This window comes from Liolophura sinensis, chromosome 7, assembly GCF_032854445.1.
Source record: "Liolophura sinensis isolate JHLJ2023 chromosome 7, CUHK_Ljap_v2, whole genome shotgun sequence".
NCBI lineage: Eukaryota > Metazoa > Mollusca > Polyplacophora > Chitonida > Chitonidae > Liolophura > Liolophura sinensis.
The window spans coordinates 48188353-48209551 of NC_088301.1; positions in this window are offsets into that span (position 1 = coordinate 48188353).

A 21199-nucleotide genomic window follows, 5' to 3' on the forward strand; every position below is an offset into this window, starting at 1 on the left:
TCACGTCAGCGGACGGGCTGAGATAAGTAGGACAGGAGGTGCCTGGAGACACAGGCTGGCAACAATATCCTGTCTATCCGTACATTCACCAGAAGCCAGCAACCTTGCATATATAGTGTTGCTGCATATTCATGAAGAAAACACCATCTTCTCAAACATCTTATCAGGGATTTTGATATTTGATTCTAAGCTTAACACAAGCGATCTCCCTCTTTGACAACGACTACGAGGGATTGTTGAAGTGAAGGTTACTGTATGTGCCTGGTTTAAATTGGTAGCCTGACACTACAAGTATTTACTTACCATTCAAAATATATATAATAAATCACAATAATTAATATAGAAGTGGAAATGGCCTAGTGTTATAGGCACTCTAGCCAGGATTCGCGCTTTCTGTCTGGTGGAATGACAGCTAGGTTTCCCTGTGGAGGTTGCTTAAGGCGACTAGAAAAAACCGCGACTAGACACAAACAATATTTCTAGGACTTTCCCGGAGACAATATAAATGTTCAAGGTACAGATTATGTTACTAAAATAAACATATTCCTAGTGATAATCAGTGATAAATCAGGTCGTATTTACTAAATTTGTATTCCATTACATAAGCGTACACATGCTGATGTATATATTGCATCTATTAACCCTGTATACTTCTCTCATAAATATATTCTTTGTCGTCGACTTGAAGTAAATTTTACGCGACCTTTACTCCTATCACCAGCCTAATGAATATGTTTTAACAGTAGGCGGACAAAAAAGGTTCCGGTGTACCGCGACAAACTTCGAAAAATGGGCATTTCAAAAGTGCCCCCCCCCCTCCCTCCCCCATCAAGATCAAGAAGTTCGTACACCATCCTCAACAAGAACAACATTATCTACCCATGGAGCTCCTCGTCACAGATATAACATTAATGTTGTCATAAACAGGAAAACCCTGTGATAAAATGATGTCTATTTCGAAGTCCTCAAACAATTTGTGTGTTAAATGACATGGTAATTCATATCAGCGCGAAGTAAACTCAAGTCTATGGGTTAAAATTCAACTTACAGCACTACTCGCAGTTAGCATTTTATAGGCGCTTTTAGTTTTCCTGTATACCGGTACATAAATGTGTGTGTGTGTGTGTGTGTGTGTGTGTGTGTGTGTGTGTGTGCATAAGTATAAATGTACAAGTGTATAAGTATAAGTATAAATGCATAAGTGAATAACGAGTATTACCAGGATAGGCAAAATATAGTTCCTAGCGAACAATAGGGCTTTATTAATCCAAAGACAAGGTGAGACCGCAGCAAACAAGACTGCATTGGCGCAGTAAGTATTCGCGTGACGTGAGCAAGAGGTACGGCCACTATGCCGTACTTGAGACGGTAGCATAGGTTTGTCTAGTTTCGTATCGCCTTGGGCAGAAACTTTCTCTGAGTTATTTTGGGCGTACCTTACGGTAAGGTATATATACAGCATTTTCTGCCCACATCTGATGAACGTGAGATCAGCTAATCTCTGCTTACGGGGCACATTCGGGATAGAGTTATACCGTAAACTACAGGTTTTTAAGTAAAAACGGACCTAGTATGGATGATTATCTATACAAAGGTTTATATCCTTAATTTAACACTAGTTCAAGCGGCTTTTTTTAAAAAAATTACCTTCATGAGTTAATCTGCTCAAATCGGACTAAGGGGTTTCTATTTTAAAGATTAGTTTTTTGTATTGCAAGCAAATTCCTAAGTAATTTTCACCTGATTGATTCCCAGAATCAGTGCTGATAAAAATACCGGATCGTACTTATAATTTATCTGATTTACTAATACCGATATAACTGTGCTGTTTTTAATAAAGTCTCTCCTGTATGTCTTCTGATGTATTTACTACGCAAATGTAGCCATGAAGTACACCTGAGGAATTACCCATTGACGCCTTATAGCACGGGAGGACCTTGACCTGTGGATCCTCTTTGTTTGGGAGGAGGATAGATAACACCTGTGACATTAAAACACAATATTTCGAATAGAAATCCATGCATTGCCCTGAAACTGTTCGGTGAGTGATTTAAAAGACTACATGAGTGGCTTGATCATCAGAGGAAATGAGCTCGAAATTATGGCTTGTAAACACGAACCAGTACTTATACATTAATACGCACCTCGTGTAGGTCTAATCTAACACACGGTCACAAGGGAGACAAATAGTTGATGGTTATTTTTTTTTTCAACTTCCCACACTACATCGTGGGCGTTCAAACACAAAAAGCTCGTCAAATGACCTTTTTGTTTCGGGTGTTATACTGGGAATATTTTTCCCTCGCTTAAGTAAGTGTGAATAGTGAACCTCATGGTGAGGTGTTAGAATACTCATGCAGGCTCGATGAATGCCAAATTACAATCGGACCTCCATGCATGTAGCTCTACATCTTGTCGAGTAGAAAAGAGAGAGCTGTAAACATGTTGACGCCTCTCTCTTATTTCGCCCATAAACTTAACCGCATTTAAATTGTACAAACGTTTATATAAAATATAAAGCCCAATGTCCGCTGCTATTAAACTATATAAACGTCTGTCATGATCGACACTAATCTGCACAAGTCCTTCTCCCTTAAGAAATAACTTTCTAGACAATCACGCTTTAATTCTGAAAACATTGATGTCACTGGGATATCAAAAAGTGAAAAACTTTTTTTCACATGCCTCGAAAAATTTGAAGGATTTGCTTTGCCTTCTATTTGCAGAGCAAATCAGAGGACATTTGCTGAACAAAAGCTGTGATTTATGAGCCATCCAAGACACTTACAGTTACAGTCAAATCACCTGACCGTATGTTTAGATTTGCTTGCACAAATGGGTCATATGTTATATACGATAATGTTGACCATGAAACAAGTCTAAAACTTGGTCCACATCCAGGCTATCATACAAATGTCACAGACTCATGGAAAAAAGTTATTTGCTTCGTAATGTAAATTGCCTAGTAGTGGTAGAGCTGGTTACACGCCACAGCGGGTAAGCAGGAACATGTGGCAGTTCGATAGCTGACAGATCCTTGGGCTAGTGTCGGTGTACGCGTAAGAGCTGTGGATACAACCCACGCCCAAACTAAGCAAGACATTGAACACGTTTTCTCTTTACCCCGGGTGATGTCAAGCTCGTTCAACGTCGCTCTTGTGTTAACATTCGCCTGTTGGCACATGCTCGTACTTCCGACAAATCCGTACACACAAGCATTTTAGCGGATACAGGCCTTGAAAATTTCTTTCAAACTTGTGACAATTCTCCATCAAATTGCATAGCCTTATATGCGTTAGCCTCAACCAGGCTGACGTTGCCAGTACAGAAGGCTATACGTAACAACATAACCCGACGAGGAGATCTAGGGGCAAATCTAACCTTGAAATACCCAAACTGTCTAGCTCTTCTGGCCACACGCCTTCAACCCGAAGAAATACATTTACAGACGACACGTACTTACAACATGTGCAGAGTAACTTCTCAATTTGTCAGGCTAATATGTCGTATAAGAAATATTTTACATCTCTCGTATTATAAGAGAAATCTTACATCTCTTGCATCATGAGAGAAATCTTACATATCCACAGCGCATAAGATAATTCATGAATGGTATATCCACCAATCGTCAAAATATGGAACAAATAAAAATGTCGAGCTCTGGCAATGATGTATAATGGATAAGTAAAATTCTTGGCTGTCGGAATCATTTTCACGAAATTCAGTGATGCTGAAAATCTGTTTGGGAATTATTTATGGCACTTGTACGGAGATCATATTGAGCAGAACCCAAAACACGCATAAAATATATGTCAGTGTAAGGAACAGGGTGCCTGTGTAGTCAGCAATATTTTCGAGGTTAATTATTTGTGATTTCGGAACTCACTACAGCTGTGGTGGATGAAAAGGCTGTTAAACAGGTCTGGCGCCATACAAATGTAATCTAGAACGCAAAAAGTCCTACGGTATTGAACGGAGAGGTGGATCGAAGAAAGTGTCGGGCTTCTTCGCGGATTTAGCGAGAAGGTCTCGCAGGTTCTGGTGCACCCAGATCGCCTGCAGCCAGGACACTCAGTCTTGTCTTGACAGAAGTGAGAGAAGGAGGCCAAACGGGCAAAGCTTTCCTAGTTCGCCTTTATCGATCGCTGGTCGTCCAACCTTCGAGGGATTTGAAGTATTCACGCAAGTGATCATGTCGATGCCGCCATGAATTCCAAAAGAAAATGGACAGAAATGAATTCACACGTAGCGCCAGAGACTTGGCAAACACCCATTTTCGAAGACATCGGGGAAATCGGTAGCTCGGGTGACCATGGTTATATATGAAAACTGTTTACATACATTCAATGGGGTTTGCACACAGATCATCATTTGTTCACGGTTATATACCAACTCAATCTTCCTGGAAACTTAGTCTCCACTCAGCCTTTTCACGGAACCGTAATAGTAGCTATAGACCTCCATCACGCAATGCTTGTCTCCCTGTCTAAGGCAAAGCACCACTGCCATATGCATAAGGGTCATTAATACCTCCGCACACACAATATGCGAAACTGACAACGACTTTATATACACAGGAGTGATTTATTCTGATTGATCCTCTAATTCAAATGTATGCGACAATATTTGTACAAAAGAGAGGTAATAGTCGTAAGTATAGTGCACATGTTTACATGTTACTAATAGGCCAGCCCCAACTTTGTTTCGTACATACTGTTGTATTCGCTAAGGCCTCCGTGATCGAAAACTGGTGATGTAAGAGCCCATGAACTTTGGTTTGATGCAGCCCAGGTCAGTTTCCGTTCAGGGCATAGATATGCAAATCCATGGAGGAATAAAATATCTTATCTTATATTTTCTTAGAAAAGCTGATATTCATGTATATCTATAATCTGTAAGCCAGGTAAGAATTTAATCACATAGTCCAGGACATCTGAACCTGAAAACGAAATAAAAGCAATAATGTACGTGTTCAGAAACGCGCTATTGAATATTTTCAGTTTAAGAACAACTTGACCTGGCTCTGAATTAATACCATAGACTTCAGTGCAGCATTTAACATCCTTGCTAAATCATCAACATAATAAAAACCAGGGATGTTCCATGCAGGAATCCCTTGTACGCGTGGTACTTAGTGTGCGGAAATGACGATGAATTTTAAGCGGCTCTGCATCTAGTAACCTCGATTAAACCTTTCCGTGCTCTCTGATTAAACATAGCTTAATAAAGAGGAGTGTCAACTCTATCCTGTTTACCGTAAGGTGTTTACAAAAGAATAGTCAGTGTATACTTCACAATATAGAAAAACTCGAACAGCTGTGCAAAGCTACTGTATCATCATTTAGTAAACAAAATACAAAGTTGTCTCAGTTGTCTCTTATAGGCCTATATGACAGCTCTCTTTCCATTACCTTGTGATGTTTAATCAATTTGTCACTTATTCACTTAGAAATTTTCATTTGTAATATAATTATTATTACTATCGCAGCATTAGTACGAATGAAATATCTATCTGGTGACGTAGAGGATGTAACAACAACTCAAAAACCGTAGGCCATATTTTCTTTTGGATATTGCATATACGTCATTTGTCACATTACTGGCGAAATTTCCCGTTAACATTTCATTCATGAAGAAGAACAAGGCCTTCTGCTTTTTTTTTTTTTTACTGCCTCGATATTTTACTTACTTAGTACATGATACGCAGACAAACATATCGGAAGTGAGCAAAATATCACGGAATCACATTTTTAGGCGGAAGTCTGGAAGAGTACACAAGGTTGATAGCTGATAAGTGTCTATTACATACTGTATATACACCTAGGACTATACGTATATTGTTCCAGATATTTTCAAGAGCCATTTCTCTAACCATTTAATCGATAACGTTCTCTATATTTAAGAAGGGATAGGTTTGTGGGGTATTTATATCAGTTTTAATATACAGTTCAACGGCATGTAAATTGTCAAACTTGAATCTTAAATATTACATACATCTATCGTGTCCTTAATGGTGAAATCATGAAGAATCTACCTATTTTGTAGAAGAAGAGGGCAATGTTTAGCTCATTTCATACCCTTTACCGGGTTAGTTCCTTGTAAACATTGCTATGCTAATGAATCATATCGGCATAGAATGTAATATTTAAACATACATGTATACGTGAGTTTGTTAACCTCTATAGCACAAAACATTTTGCTTCCTGTCTAATTCCTGGGGAAATTTGCGTGATTTATTTTGGTAAAGCTTTCTTAAATATGGCAAGCCAGCCATGTATTATACAAACAAGTTCTACCGTGTAACTATTGTACATGAACATTTGTGAAGCACTTCATATTCGTCGAAGACACGGGACTTTCTTTCTAATTACCCACTAATTCAAAGAACTTTCCGACCCGGAATTAATATCGTTAGTATGTCCTTGTCCAAAATTAGGCGAGTTCTCTCTAGTTCTAGATAATATGAACCAATACATTTTTTTCAGGTGCAGACAGGGACACAGTCTGTCTAATATACACAGCTTGTCTGGCCGGAGATTGCACGTTCTCACGAGACGGCAGAAGTAAATGGAGTATTGTGGTGATGGATAAAACACAAGCACCTTGATGATGTAACGCGTCTTCTTCATCCTCTTGGTTTACAAACCCGTGCGGATTTCGACGCCGTTCTGACGTCTCGTGTTGAATTTTAAATGAGCGATTAGGTTTCTATTTTGAGCCACAACTAGAGGGGGACCATCACTGATCAACCGGAAATGTCCTATGGTGCCTGGAATGTAGTAACATGGATACGTGTCTTCACTGGTTAACTGTTGACTTAAACGCATCGTCTTAAACGCTTACCTTCAATAAATTTAACATCCTAACACCTAATCGCATTACGTGAGAACAACGATGCTGTATTCAGAGGTAATTTCACACAGCTTCTGTAACAGTCAGAAGATGGATCTCCTAGGAAGATACAGAACATTCAGTACAACAAATCACGTGTGTACTCCGTGTTTATTATTACACACCTCGCCTCATTTTCCCTTAAAGTACGTAATATCAAATGCTCAAAAGCTTTATAGCAAAAGTACTATATAGCTGAATATAGGCTATACACCGAATTCCGTGCATGATAAACACTAAATACGTTTTTTCTTTTCTGGAGTGGGTTTAATTAATTTATCAATTTAATTCAGAGGCATAAGTTAACGACCAAGGATAAAACTTCACTATAGCATTTCACACATCTGAAGTAGTTTTTTCCAGGTGAAGGCGATGGAATGTATGCTAGTATATACTGTGATCATGCCGTATCACATCGCCTCGGAGATATGTCCAATGTAAAAATAACAAGTGCACAAATTTTGCTAATCATATCCACACCATACAACGAAATTAGTGACACGAATATGAACGGATTCTCTTTCAAATCATGAGTAACGTCAGACTAGTTTTTGTGAGCTCTTCGTGTATTATAGTGGATACCTGTATTGATTTATCTGATCATTGTACTCAATAATATTTCTGTAACCTGATTGAGCCCTTAAGAAACCATCATTCATTCGTATGTACCTCATGATCTCACACAAGCTAAGGCCACAGTCGAAACAACGAGTGTGAATACCTTTACATTCAGTGCTCCATCTCCTATATCACTGGACCATAGTGACGATACCCCCCGTTTACCACTGCATATTTAGTTTTTACAAACGTCGTGATTATGGTGTTTTGAGTGTCATGTCCGCCTATAGCGTCCTGGCTTCGAAACGGACATTAGTATAGCGGCCGTCAACCAGAATGAACTTTGCTAGTAGCTGTTTCACTTATACTGATAAGCCTGGACTTTAGATCCAGTTTATTTTATCTCGCGAGGTTTAACAAATAGCATAGATGATTCAGATGATATTTATCTGCGTTGCTACATACACATGTATGAAATAAGTCACGATATGGTTTACTTCAGATATAATGACTGAAGTTTGATTGAATAAAATAGGTCATGTTCTTCTTTTTAAAGTATGATCCGCAAGAGGGCCACTGACTGGTCACATGACAAATATAGTAGACCGCGGTCACATTGCTGTCTGTTTGGTAAAGTTAAATAAAGATGATTGTTTGTCGCTCTTCCCTTTTTTGAGCCTATCATTCCACAGAGAACGAAAATCAGGGTATAGAAACATGAAAACAACACATTACTTACCGTACTTCCAATTCTTTCACGGCTAATATAGTTGATTGACCTGACCTTGAACTATAGATTCAGTCACGAACCGCTTTCACAAAAGTTCTTCAATGAAATTTCAAACTTTATATACACGTTGTTTAGGTTACATCGCTATAAAGAAACCTGATTTACAAGAAAAACTAAGAGAAACTGATTTGTGAAAGGTGGCTTCTGGTTAGTCTATTCCTGAAAAACAAGGAACTCGAGCTTTATTTCCAGTCATTGTCGAAGTGGGAAGGAGTAATCGGCAAATTACTATTCTAGAATAGACAGGCATATGCAAGGACTTGGACAATGCGACCTGAGGTTTATCCTTAAAAGTTTCTCACTCTTTAATGTGAGATTAAACAAAACAATGAAAGTTTAAAAGGACATCGAAAATTACATTGACTACAAAATGGATTGGAAGAGCTGCTAACGTTTAACATGTTAAAGGTATTTAATTTTAAAAAACAGGCGTTTGTTTCATAGATACATGGGTTTATTTTATAAATGCATGCAGTATTTATAAATACTTATATTTATTATTTAAATGCAATCGTTTATGTAGTAAATTCGATGGGTTTATTGCTGAAATGGAGTGATTTTAGCGTTTTCTGTGTATATGATCAACATTATAAAGCAGTCTCATTATCAGCTGTGGAATAAACAGGTTTAAGTACGTTACAATTAAACATTATAAACGTTTATTATCTGTTGTAAAGACATATTATCACGCGTATAAGTGTTAAACATCTGTTGTTTTTTTAGTGTACGATGCATTTGTCATGTGTGTATGTATGCTTCGGATTTTACGTCGTACCCAATAATTTTTCATTCATATGACAATGAGGAGTCATTAGGTGGGTGTACATATAGTGTGCCCCCAAAGCGGCTCCGCCGCTGATGTATACATGCCGAAGATACCCAACATGACACCCCACTCAGTCACATTATACTACCAGCCCTGTTTGTCCTCTCAGTGATGACCGCCAAGTGCTGTTTTTTTAAACCTTTGGTATGACCGTACCCAGTTTTGATCCCTGATCACCCGACTTCGAGACGGACGATCTAATTATTAGGCCACCGAAGCGGTCTTGATTTGTTCATGTGATATTTCAGCATATACGTTTTTTCATAGAGACTTTTTGTACAATAACTAAGGTTTATTTATAAGGTTCATTTCTGATTCTATATAGAGCGCAAATAAGACGTTCGAGCACTACTCAGTATAATGTGAAATTTATTCATATAATTGAAATGATAGTCATTCAGTCTAAAACGATGGTATATACGTAAATGATTATAAGACCAGTTTCGCTCATTTATACACTGCAGTGACTAACACACCAAAAATCTATTCCAAATGTGCCAAAAATACTGATTAAAATCTTTGAAATCTGTGATATTAGAAAGTTTCTGACAAGTATTAATTGTCGAAGATACCCCTCATTTGACTGATATAGACGCACATATATCTGTATCAGTACGATGTACGCAATACTATAAGTAAACGCGGAAGTTCTGTTGGAGCGCCCTGGAACGCCCTGTAGTTTCAGATAAGACTATATTTGACTTATGTGACAGTAACTTTATCTTACAAATTTTTACATTGCGTAGGTGGAAGGTTAATGTCAACACCCACCGAACTTGCCACACCTGGTAACGCATATGTAATCTGGAATGACACTGGCCAGACTTTTCAAACTTGTCTAAGTTAGTTGATCCTGTTAAACATACAGGTAGTATGTTTGCTAGCTATAATATTCCAACAAAGAAATTGATATGCCATGCACATACGCTACAGGCTGATGCCGAAAGGTTAAGTAAACGTGTGTACAAAATGCAGGGAATACGCATGAGAGACTCCGAAATCAAGGAAAACTGCGGCCGTCATACATACACGTATAAATATTTGGACGTGTCCATTGTATGTTAAGTGGGGTTTTTCTGGACATGCAATTATAATTCAGTAACTGATCATTAAGGAAAATCTGTTCATTGCAAACATGTGCTAAGCATGAAAAACCATTTTTATTACATATTTTTATTCTCGAGGACAAAATGTGTTTACAACGTCTGTCTCGTGATCATTCGTCGAAAATAAATTTCCGGCAATCCATTATGACACCCCTACACAGAAATGTACCCGTTGGAAAACTGCCAGTGTAAATCAAGGCCAGGTAAACACACCCCTTAACACACTGCACTCAATTCATTAAAGTCCGTGATAAAGTCCGGAATATGCTTAAGCCAGCTCTTGTGTAGATACATACATGTATGAACGCTACTAAAGCGTTCACCGCAAACCCGGATCTAGATCACAGGAAAATGACTGTATGCCCGTTTTCAGGCCACAACTAGTCAATGTCTGGACGGTCTGTATGTATATATAGTGCTGTGTACACCTGATTCATCAATACCTGATTGTTAGTAACAAACATAAATCAATGATGTATGTAATGCAGGATAGGTCACTCTTCTTGCAAATGACCCCTACATACAAAGATATACTGTAGATATACAAACATTCTATGTTTGATCAAAATTAAACTTTATGGTAAAGGTTTATGCCTTTATGATATGGTATATACTCGTACTATATGTACCCGTACTGCACACCTAACGGCCCGGGCCCAGTTGTTAGAAAGTGTATTAGCTAGTACTGGTATTAAGTCATATTTTATATTTAAATTGTTAACCAAACTCAGTAGCCAATTCAGTTTTCCAAAGTCAAGATATAACAGCAGCAGCACTTTTAGTTCATGTTTGATATTGTGTTACACAATTCTTTCAAGGCTAAGTGCAAAATTGAAGAATTGGCTTCAGGTTAAATCTGGTCTTAAACCAGTTTTGAACAACCAGGCCCAGTAGCTTAATTTTAGGGGAAATGCCGGTTTACTCAGAGATAGCAAATTATAGCAGTAGAATCTGAGACGTATTTTTGTATGTTTCAAAGAACAGACCAAGTATATATCAAGTATATAAAGAGACCATTTCGTGTGTATCCCAAATACGATCTTGAGGATAATTTTTGTTTTCTACAGTGAATAAAAATATAAACAAAGACTCCGAGTACACGGTGGACATTTTGAACCATATACTGAACAAGCTGAAGCACTGTTACATCACTCTTGTTAGCTGCTATATATCCCCTGGTTTTTATATTTCAACACGTACTAATACACCCATATATGTATTTAATGTAGAAATATAACAGTTAAAGTCTGTATAGCAGCAAAATGAATTTTGACGTCACTGTGCTTCAGTCTGATCAATATGGCCAGCAAATAACGTAGAACGCCATTGATGCATTTTATTCACTGTAAAAGTTATTTAAAGTTTGTAATCTGCATGGAATGGCCTTTCAAATGATGTATACTTGTCTTTTCTTTTAAAGCATTGCCCAAAATTATAATACACTTCTTGCCCCAGCGCAAGGCAAAACGAGGTGTATTTGTACAACCCTGTCTAGGGCCCAGTTTCACAAACCGGTGTACGACATTTTTTTTTATCTTACATTTGTCGTACGATATTTTGTACGTCACTGCTAACGTACCATTGTCCTGTATGTGCGATTATTGTAAATGTACGACATCTTTGTGAAACAAGGCCCTGGTCTGTTTACACAACAAACTAGAAGCTACATGTATATGAAGTTTCTGATTACTAGTATAATTTCATAACACACAACTTCAGGTAACTTATGTTGGGTATTTGAGACCCGTTAATGTGTCATAATGTGTGTAGAATATCTGATTTCCTGATTTATACGTTTAGTTTCATATAATTGCATAGCATTGCTGTCTGGAATGAAAAAAATTTCCTCCACGTCAGTAAAAAAATATATTAACATTATTAATGTTTAATAATATCAGGCCACCAAGTGTTATTTTTATCGAAAACTGGTTACTCCTCTCCCATTGTTCAGTACAATTTTTTAGGATATAAAGTTAGAACGAGACTTCTGTAAAGGCTAGAAATGGTTCTGGATAAGTTTGTCTTTGTTTACGTAAAATGTCTACTGTAAATTTGTACTACCTATTAGTGAAAACTTATTTTATTCGCTCGATTAGAACATTTCACCGAAAAAACTGATATCGACCACCAACACAACCTTCTGTTCAGCACATCTTTGCTTTGCTCAGATATGCCATTCTAAATAACACACGTCTTTTTCATTTTCAGAATCGAGTGGTTAGCTACACTAAAGGGAGATAACCTAAGGAATTCGCTCAAAATGTCATCACCGTACATCTCCATATGCAATCACATTCTCAGGGAGAACTTATTAAGCAAGACTAAGATGCCTTGGAGCTGCATTCTAGCAATTGAACGACTAAATGGGTCAAAAGCCCATACGCTGCATTTATACATTCAAAAAATTAATCTGATAATTTTAACATAATTTTAATCTGGTAATAGTCTGAGTGATGCTAGAATGTATTCTGTTCTTATATTATGTTAGTCTAAAAAAATGTTTACTTTGATTTAACAGAATGTGCGTGTTACATTTAACAGAACAACCTTCTGCAATAGTGGAATCTTTTCTAGCACCACTCCAACAACATACTTTATATGTATTAGGGATTCTGCACCTTTGAATTACATTTCCCCGAAACCGCTTGTGGTGACAAGTACATTTACGATATCTGTGAGTACAAATGCCGTATGCACCGTATCCATGGTTACAAATGCGTGTACCATACCTGTTGTAGCAAATGCATGTACTGTACCTGTGGTGACAAATGCGTGCGGCAAATCTATGGTTACAAATACGTGTACCATGCCTATAGCGACAAATGCATGCACCGTCCCTGTAGTTACAAATGCGTGTACGGTACTTATATGGTGACAAATGCGTGGAAAATACCTATGGTGACATGTGCGTGGACGGTACTTCAGGTGACAAATGCGTGGACAGTACTTCAGGTGACAAATGCGTGGACAGTACCAGTGGTGACAAATGCGTGGACAGTACCTATGGTGACAAATGCGTGCAACGCACCTATGGTGACAAATGCTCTGGACAAAATGCGTGCACCGTTGTTGTGCTGACACATATCTTCGGTACATCTGTGGTGATGTGCTGCATGCATTTCATCTCTTATGATAGTTAACTACGTGAACCTGTTGGTAGTGACAGTTGTGAGTTCTACATTTGAAATGAAAAATGTGTGTTCGTCAGTTATTCTAACAAATGCGGCACAACCTTTGTAGTGATGGTTAAGTGCATGGAATGTAGTCTTAGTGACAAGTATGTGTTCCGCACTTGTACTGAAAATGTGCGCGCTACTGTAATCTTAAATGACAAGCGTATGCATTACACTCATGACAAATTCGTGATAGTAGAATGCTTTCCATAAATTAAATAAAAAATGTACAGATTCAAAGTTGACAGACTTTAGTATAGATGATTCTTAAAGATATTTCCGTCTTAAAAGGAATTATGCAATGTATTAAGATTCAGAATTAACGGAGATGAATGCAACAGGTGCTAGAGACAGACTGAATACCCACAGCACTTATGCCCATCCCTTAGAATCTACAATGCCTTGGAGAGTATGGCACACTTTTGTGACAATGATTTGTAACCATTTATCTGAGCACCACAGAGAATTACTAAATTTTAGCGGGCTGCGCGTAAGGCTTGGGATGACATCTCGACTTGCCATTAACAGACTGGGCAGGTGGTGCCTCGAGCTGCTGTGGGCGAATTTTACGTCAGCAAATAGAAGATAGCTCTGCAAACAAGAAATGTAATCCTTTTACAGTTCATTAATGTCCACGTAATGCGAGTCCATTTTTCCACTAGTTAGCTATTTGCTATATAATCCAAAACAAAAAAATAAGACAAAAATGTATCCCATGGTTTTCTTGCATATACCCGAAAACCAGAGAAATAAAGAAATCCATCATTCCACCATATCAACAAAGAAAACCTAACAGACAAACAATACATGTACTCTCATTTTTTGGAACATATGAAGGAAGCTTTGAGCTTCCAGCAGTAATCATGAAAATATATAATATTTGATAAATGTTCAGATTGCAATACATTTTGGCCAATGATGTCTGTATCATACCATTAGTGCTCTAAGCGTATCGATATCTATCCCAAATAAAAATATTAAGGTCAAACGAACAGCAAGATGTGTCTCAGCAATTCATAAAAAAAGGATTTGTAGTAAGCAAACAGCAAAATTTGATAATAATGATATGCTTTCGCTGCAGCTAGCTTTGAGTTGAGTGGAACAATGCATGTGTGTTTTACCGTCATGGATGAAGTTTTTCTTTTACACTAATGTAAATAGCTACCTGTAGAACAAAGCCATACACTTTCTGCAATAATAGAAATAAACCACGCACGCCATTTATGCTGGTCGTAAAGATGACACTGACGTAGAAATAATTTGTCGACAATACGAGATTTTCTCTCATCCTGTTTACACCAGTTACCATATCTAAGAGGTTTGGTGCCATATTTATGGTAACGGTAAATGATGCTAATAACTCTCATTTTACTGTCTGTTGTTCTCTCCCTCATGCAGCGTTCTCAGCAGAGACTGAACCGAATGTCCTCGGTTCTTATATCGAACATTACTTCGCCTTCCTTTGCTTTTTTTTTCTTATATGGAAGCATTAGAGGATTCTTCTTTGTCTGCACGGCCGTATTTAAAAAATGTTCTGATGTCGCAGTTTATTGGATTTGATTGGTTGGACATGTACAACCACGATGACATCATGATCCAGGGAAGAATTGGCAGTGTTCCAAGAAATCACTGATGCCTGGGGCTTTAAATTCAACCTTCGTTGACTACCAAGAAAGAATGCGAATCCTTGGTGTCCGAGTAGATTTTCCTATGCATGGAACGGCCGGGAGGACATGAAATAGACCTGTTTTGTACATATAAATCGATGTATTACACGGCCAAGCAAGTCACACAACCTAGTGTACATCTAAATTGTAGATCCGGAATGATCATGATTGCATTGGGTAATGACATTTAAATGCTTATAGCTCGCCTGGCTTTACTTGCTTTGGAGTAGTATTTTATATTATTTAACAGTTCATCTGACAGCGAAGGGCCACCTATACTTAATTAATTCAGAGTATAGAGGAAAGAAGTGCGCATATCGTCAAACAAAACGCCTGAATTAATCGCACAGTCACTGAGTGGACAGGCTAACCTGCCAAACAAAAGGATGTTGTTGAACCTGTATTCCTCCTCAGATTGGCACAACAGAAACCAAACACACCGGATTTATTAGGGCTTAAGAGTATGATATAGGTTCTCGTTTATGTGAATTGTCATGTGTTGCCATCGGGTTATTACACAAGGAGGAATCAGCCAACAGTAAATCACTTGCATTGAACACATTGCCTCGAGGAATCATGAGATTACCCTAGAACCTAAGGCGATCCGGAAGAAATTTCTGGAAGAAAAACCGAGAGAATATCAGAATTGACACTCTTGATATATTTATTATAACCAACGCTTATATCTTTAGAAGTATAATCGTGGCTGATAAATTCTACCTATACTCCTTAACGTAAGTCATATATTATTAAACACCTCTTAAGTTCCTTTGGTCAGAACTAATCTTGCAGATACATTGAGATGGTGATGAGATGTGTTACGATCCTGTAACACGAAATACATCAAGTAATTATAAAATTCGATCCGAAGCTAAGCTTACTTTTCAACCTGATGAGTCACTGAGATATACTGTCCGATCTGACAACCACTCAAATACCACAACGTTTGCAAGTCACACAAGTAGGATATCTTGGTTTTCTGCCACTAGAAACAGGTTTTTCAAACCCCTTCACTTCTAACACACTCATGAATACTAACACAACTTAGGTTTCAGTCAGACGTCGAAACATATACTTCAAGAGTCCACAAAAAGCATGTCCTTCTCTATAAAAGCCGAAACATCTGGAAATTTTCGTAATCATGCTATGACTTTGTTTACATCTAACCCGTAGTTAACCAGTGACAAGTACACCACCTCCAACATTCGCTGAAAATATTGACAAACTGGTTAGCCTGATCATTCTTGCATGTTTATATCGACAAACAGTACACCATACAATGTGAAAATGAAACAGGTTGGTGTCTTCGGCATCACACAGATCCCAAAAAGGGAGCACTTTGGAGACATCATCAGAAGGTTCCTTCTATAAAAGACACCATTTTGATGTTGATTGCGTTTTTAAACACAAAGCCAACTACTATTTTATTTTAATGAATGTCGGACGAGTATTCGGTGAACCATTCAAAACCACCATGATAAGTCGAATATATTATATAATGGCATGCTACACCCATCCACATTCATGAAATCCACTTTCACAACCAGGACTGGTGTGTTGATTTAGACGTCTCTTACTGGTGCTCAGGTAATCGACGAAGCGTTTGATGGCCACAGGCGACTACATTTACAACAGATTAAAACATCTACAGTAAAATATATGTATACGCCTTGCAACATATGAATGTATCCACGAGGTTTTAATGAACAGATTTTGGCATGGCTATCCAAAAAGATTTTCCAAACTGTTTCGTCTGTTAATTGGCTTATTGTTGAGTAATGTGCAATAACCTACCGTTATTTACGGTAACGGTTTTATTTACGGTTATTTCGGGCAACGGTAAGGGCAAGCCACGAAAGGTGAATGAACTCAAGTCCAGATCATTTGGAAGCCCCAGTAGAGAAAGTCCTTTAAACACCTGCTTCAGGCAGTCGGCTATGAGAAATACAACACATACCTGGGTCGAGCGTCTCATGGTGTGTTCGCAAGGGACACAATGTTGGTCTGCAGTGGATAATACAACTGTGTCATTAATTCGTCCAGCGAAATCAACAAAAGCTCCCGTGTAGATTAACTTAATCTTTGTAAAACTTATGTCTAACAGACTCTGTATCTCACCACAAACACCATTGTGCCTGTAAATGTATAAATGTTTAAAAACATGCAATCGAAACAGAGGGTCTTAATTGTAATGCCGACTTGCGATGACTCTTATCAAATGATTTGTTAAGCACCGACTATGAATTTCCATTGATATTTTTACTAATATATATATATATGTGTGTGTGTTTTTCAAAAATATCCATAAATATTCGAACACATATTACCGGCTTGGCAAAACCGATGAGATAAGCCGAAACCACTTCTAAATATACCATATATTTTCTAAACATAGCTAATAAATTGCTAAACAGAACGGAATTATTGATAACATACTTTGAACACGTATACTCCTGATATCGTGCTAACGTCACAGGGAATACCAGGGAGCATGTGCATCAACCTTCATCAATTAATATGATGTGAGCTGGCTAGCCATGAAGACCACATGAGGCTTCGTCTACGGTTTTGACAAGTCGTAGGGATGCATACAACATCTCCAGTGGGGAGAGATGCTCTTGACAGTTCATCATAATAGTTTCCATCAAGATTTGTAACCGCAAATAAGCATGTGTAATAACGAATAACACAGTACGACAATGAGAATATATTTATATTTGGTAAGTTCATAAGTTCATACAAGACAAGTGATTGCGGCATATATAAAGAGTAAAACGACAGTGTGATAATTGACAAATGGTAACACGTATATTACCGGTGGTTGAAATTTCTACTATAGTCAAGGATATGGAGATACTCATGAACCTCTTTAATAGGGACACCCTATGAATATGTTATTGGCGACTAGACACAGTATCTGACTTCGTACATTAGCTAAGGCATTCCCTAAGGTCAACAGGCAGACGCCTTCTAGAAAGGAGATAATGGTTCAGTAGTTTTCTTCAGGCATTGCAGATTTTATCTGTGACCTTGTACAAACGACGTCGACTTGCCTTCCATCAAATAGAAAATGGTAAGGTGCGGCCCTGCAATCATATGAAAATCTTGCAAGCTGTTTATTGTTCACTCCTTGACTAGAATAACACAAGTGGCTTTTCAGGTAAGGTATTGAGCAAAATCTCACAAGCATTATAAGCTGGCATGCAGTAAACAAAGGGTTCTGTATCCTTGCAGAAGTCACTCACCTTAACACAGTACAACAGAATCAATTCCCTGCTTTGCTAACATGCATACGATGGTCATCACGGCATTATAGCCCATGCAAAATCGTTCTAAGCTGTAACCACATAGAGGCACATGACATGCCACAGTTACAGTCCATATACTCCTTGACTTTAGCTGCTTCATATAAACTAAATAAATCACTTTCAGTATGAACGTTAATTTTTTTATTTTTAGTTTAAAATAAAAATATGTATAGATTACGTGAATGTAAATCCAAGGTTTCTTTTAATTACTGAACACATATTTAAGTAATTTCTGCTGATAAAATTACAATATAAACAGAAATTTATGTTCAAGGCAAATATTTTTCAAATGACATTTGTGTACATTGAAAATGTGATGTAACATTTGAAACTGCTATAAATACAATCGCCTAAATGTGCGTAATAAACGTTAACAAAACATAGCTTCATCCCTTTTAATGATCCATTTGCCCCGTGTGAACGTTTTGTTGAAGTAATACTCACATGTTGTCCCTGAAGCAATATTTATAACTATCAGTGTAAATACTACTCATCTGACTGGCGGTATTGAGGTTGAATAGACTTGGTGAATTGTGAATCTACGGCCTGTCAAGTAAATGGGTAAACAGGGCTATAACTGCGTGAGGATCGATGGGCATATTCCATCAATAGGACACTGTCGCCTCATACTTTGATAGTCTTTGGCGGTGTGTACAGGCTGGCTATATGGGCAGCCAATATCAGTGATTGTACAGGATTACCCATAGTGTCTTGTGCACAACAAGAATTCATTTACCGCTAATTTCTGACACTATTAGCTTATCTCTCCCTACATCATTGTAGTAACCAGTAGCAAAATTGCTCCATATGCAGGAGTTATCGCACCATTGAGATATTTTCTCGGTCAAATTTGTCTGCACGCTAGCCGTTTACTTCCAATAAGCTTAGCCCTAGCCGACCATTCGTCAATACTTTATGAAGATGGTCTATCAGTTGGTTAAATCTTAATAATTTTGCCCTTGGATACTGGCAGTCCGACACGCTTCTATACAAACCGTCGTCATGTAAACACCACAATTAACGTCAGTCAAGTTTAGCACTTGGTCTGTGCTTATCATCACGCGTTACAGTAAATGTAGACGGTACAGACATCGACCTGTCAACAAGGAGAAAATGGATGTCCAGTACACTGTGAAACTGTGGAGAAAATACATGAAAACTGAAACCAGCTTGTAAACATTCTTTTGGATTATATTTGTAGCTATGTATCTGTAACAGAATATACATGTGCCTATATATAGATGTTTTTTAACACTTAGGTTACGTATGCCTTATGCGTACAACCTAGGTTTACATATTGCATTATTGTTGATACGATGTTAACCATTCTCAGTTACTTTAACTGGTCTTCCGCCATTATAAGAACAATGCAGCACATGGGGTTTGTTATTACTAAAATGCGATGCCGCAAAACTATACAAATCTAGATGATATAGATGATGTAATGAGTTATTAATACAACATTGGTCTTATGAGACACAGTTAGTGAACAATAATACACCAGGGCCAATGTAAGACGTAATATAAGAACAGCCTCTATCAACGTGCATGCCCGTGGAATGAATGCCATGCAGCGTCTTTGTAGTTTCTGAATCCATATATGTATATAGCTGCGTGATTATTTTCAGTGGCGGTTACAGCTGCAAATTCAACCTTTTTTTAAAAGCAGATGAATGCTCTCGTGGATAGCTGTGAATTCAAGTCCAGCTCATGCTGGCTTTCTCTACGGCCGTATTGGGAAGGTCTGCTAGCAACCAGTGGATGGTCGTGGGCTTCCACTGAGCCCTGTCCGGTTTCATCCCACCATAATGCTGGTCGCCGTTGTGTAAGTGAAGTATTGAGCACTGCGTAAATCACCAATGAAATAAATGAATAAATGATTTTGTGGGAAATACTAAACCAATCCACATGCATCACAGTAATATAGACTTTTGCCTATATGGTGTTTGATAATAAGTCATTCCACTACATGAAGTATTACGGAGCTTATTAAGCTTAATATTGGATCACAGAGCGCAGAAATCTGTAACTTTATAGTGTGAAGGTTATTTCCATAAAAGACTTGTGATCCTGTGTCATCAGGATGGTAAAGAAAACCGCACGGAGTCAGCTATATAAATATATTTATCTATTCTATACAAAATAATGTACCAAAATGCAGGAATTTATTTGGATTAATTTTATACCGATGCGACTATACCAGATTATTTATACACACATTTTTTGGATGTAAATGGGAATGTGTGAGGGAAAGATTACCTGTCCCCAGTGTTTCATTTTGGAAGCTGTAATTTGTACTTGGATATTGTGAAAAAGTTCATAATTTTATAAATAAATAGTAGTACTCATCGACATCGGTAAATGAATCAGTGACATCGATAATTCCACCTTTTTAGCCCTTCTGATAATTGCTGCTCCTTCAGAACGTGAGGTAATGTTTTTAGCCGGAAGTATTAAATTTTTACCAGAACCAACTCAAACGAACGAAATTTGCCAATTTTTTTACAGGTATTTTACTAGAAACTGTGCTACAGTGTGACCGTCATAAGCACAACGCAGTCTGCTGTTTGCCGACCTAGGATAGACGGCCCGATTCTGCTGCCTTACTTCTTCGGTTGTTGGCCATGCTACGTCGACCATTAAATACAAATATATTTTACTTAACATGGTAGATGGAGCAGTCGTTTACCTTGAAACCAGAAAGAAACACTACTGTATTTATAAATATAGCCATATCGATAAATATTTATCGATATGGCTAATTCATTTAAGGATATCAATGAATGATTTATGGATGAATTAGCGATATCCATTAATCGGTACCATTTATCGATAAATCGGTACCATTCATCGATGTCGATAATTCATTTATCGATATCG